The sequence below is a fragment of the Tasmannia lanceolata genome, unplaced genomic scaffold (genome assembly GCF_043159265.1).
Source record: "Tasmannia lanceolata isolate RefF3 unplaced genomic scaffold, GAP_Taslan_0.1 ptg000011l, whole genome shotgun sequence".
NCBI lineage: Eukaryota > Viridiplantae > Streptophyta > Magnoliopsida > Canellales > Winteraceae > Tasmannia > Tasmannia lanceolata.
Genome location: NW_027518688.1, coordinates 8,177,668 through 8,180,659, shown reverse-complemented (window position 1 = coordinate 8,180,659; position 2,992 = coordinate 8,177,668).

The window sequence follows — 2,992 nt, the reverse complement described above, 5'->3', positions numbered from 1 at the left end:
ATGGGATCCAGGGCCTACTTCCTTGGATGGCGGCTCTTTCTTTGTTTAAGGTACGCCTCGAATCCGAGCTAGTCCCCGAATCGAGAGGTATCTCACTTTACATCGCCACTCATGCTGTGAGGGGCACTCTTTTGAGAGTTCCTTGGTGGAGCTCTCCTTCACGTGGATGATCTAGAGACTTTCTGGGGGCTCGTCCCCCGCCTCTCTCGGATCGAGGTCCACAGGTGCATTTGTCTTTCCCCATCTGGCATGGCCAAGAAAGAAATGTCTTTCTCTGCCTACTATGTTGGGCCTAAAGAGAGAAAGAGTCTCGTAGGTCCATGAGTGTAATGGCATAATCATTTATCAAAAAGACTGAAAGCATGAAAAGGTTCAGCAATAAAAAGAAGAATTCCAGAATACACCTCCCAAAGATACCGAAGTCCGCCTAAAGACTTCCACTTGCCTCAAAAGAATTTGTCCATCTCCCTGATAAGGTAGGCATAAGAGGCTCCACCCCAGTCATATTGTGCAAGCCACTCCAGCGGCTCTAAAAGGCCCAACGGATTATGATTCACTTCTATCCTAGAGTAGAAGAAGATAGTATGACCAAGAAGATAAAGAAGGAAGGTCTTGGCCCTGAGCAGCTGTGGGGGCCGGTTTTTTCCCGTGCGCACCGGGGCGGTGGGGGATCACCACATCGAGTTCTCTGGGAGTGTTAGTTGATTTGTGTTTCTTGTGAACTCGGGATCGTGGTCCGGATTTCACAAGAAAGAGAAACTCAGAGTCGCCACCTAGGTTAGGGCCTAAGACCTGTGCCTGTTCTTCCGATGAGAAGAGGATAGGTACCCAAGTTTCATTGGAGGAACAGTAACCAAAGTGGTTCTTTTGCTCTAGGCCTAGAACCTGCAATTTTGCTCTGTTTGTTAAGGCATGGTTGTTTGTAAGCCCAATGGTTCCCAACTTGGCATTCCCATCTTATTTTGATGATTCCAATACACAAGTGATTTAAGATCACTAATGTGTTTGATTGTCTAAGTTGTAGATCATAATTGTGCTAAGACAAGATTGCTTGGATTGAGGCCAAGAAGCACTCATATGACCACATTCGGAAGGCCAAAGTCGTCGAAAATCCAAGACTCTAGAAGACTTGAAGCATTGCAAGTGAAGACCATTTTAAGTCTTTTTTAGATTGTATTGATCCAATCCTAGCTTAAGTTTAAAAGGCATAAATAAAGTTAACCTCACACACCTTAAATAGAAGACTTGAAGCATTGCAAGTGAAGACCATTTTAAGTCTTTTTTAGATTGTATTGATCCAATCCTAGCTTAAGTTTAAAAGGCATAAATAAAGTTAACCTCACACACCTTAAATTGTTTAAGTGATTGTCCTGGTGGTGTTCCAACACTTTGGAACCCTCATTTACAATCCCAACTTGATGTAAAGTTGGAAGCCCAAACAAATAAGAAACAAAATTGAAAATATGCTGCTGATAGGCTTCTCGGAACTCCGAGCTCGGAACTCCGAGAAATCCTCGGAGCTCCCAGATTTGGTCCAGTAGAATTTTTCCATCTTCTGTTTGTATTCCCGGAACTCCGAGAGAAATTCTCGGAACTCCGAGAACACTATAACGGAAAGAAATTTGACCGTTGGGAACTTTGCCAGATTTACGACAATGCCCCTCAAACGGTCATATTGGGTTTTCCTATATATATGGGTATTCTAATCTTCCCAATTATCAATCCTAACACTCTAAAACTTCATTTGAACATCCAAATAGTGATTAAAGCTTGTTTATGCCTCTCATCCTCTTGAATTAGGATTTGGATCATTAGGCTCAAATTTGTACATCTTCTACAAATCTTGTAAACCCTTGTGAGGGATTATTTTTAGTTCTTTCTTTCTTTATCAAGATTGTATTCGGGCGAGTGTTCGGAGAAGCAGAGCCCACTCTCCGTGGTGAAGATTGCCACCAAGGTTAAAGGCATTCGGAATTGTAATCGGCATTGATCTTCGCCGAAGTTAAGAAGATCAAATAGTGAAGCCATCAACGGGTTTGGTTGGTGGAGTGGAGTAGGCCTCGCGTTGGAGGACCGAACCACTTTAAATCTCGGGTGCACTCTCTCTTATCTTTTTGCTTTATATTTGCATTTGCACCTAGGATTTAACTTGTGTGCTTGAATTTCATTGTTGATCTCTTAATCTTCAATTTTGGGTTTGAGTTTTTTAAAAGATTAAAACTTGTTAGCAACCTAAAATTTTACCTCCTCATTTGTTGCCATATTTGGGACCACCCTTGGAATTTCACTCACCTCATATGCAGAACAACCCAAGAACCTTCTCCCGAAGTTACTGCTAGTCCATGATGTCCTCATTGGTGCTCGTTGTCCACAGTGGCATGGTGTAAAGGCGGAACCTTATGAACGTTGTCCAGTCGAAGAGGAACCAGTTGATGCCATCTACCTAGGAAAAAAAAAGACCAACTATCATCTTTTTCCCAAATTAGGCAAACCCTAACTGTCCTAATGCACTTATAAGGGTTTTTGACAAATAAATGAACCAACATGCATAATGCAGTTAGGATAACTTATCCTTTTATCCTTTATTTAGATTATGCTTAATTCCATAATGTAAATAAAATGAATTTACAAAAGAAAGAAAATAAGCGGTTGTTATCCTGATTGAGATCGTATGCTGTGATATGAGTCCCAAAGATCTCGCAACTGACCACAATCAGGTTAACTAAATCAAACGAAAAAGACAGTACATAAGCGAAAAGAAACTCTAAGTTTATGATTCCCTCCGTTTGTCCAACACCGTGGAGTGCCACGGCTCTCATCTTTGTCTCGTTTGTCTATGGTAGAACCGGAGACAGAAAGATGGGATAAGGAGAGGGAACGTAGCCCCATTTACAAAGAGGAGAGGGTTTACGTTACAAGATCTAGGGCAAAAAGAGGCCTAAATCCCGTAACTACCCTGCACTGAGTTTTGTAACAGAAATGGAGAAAGCTG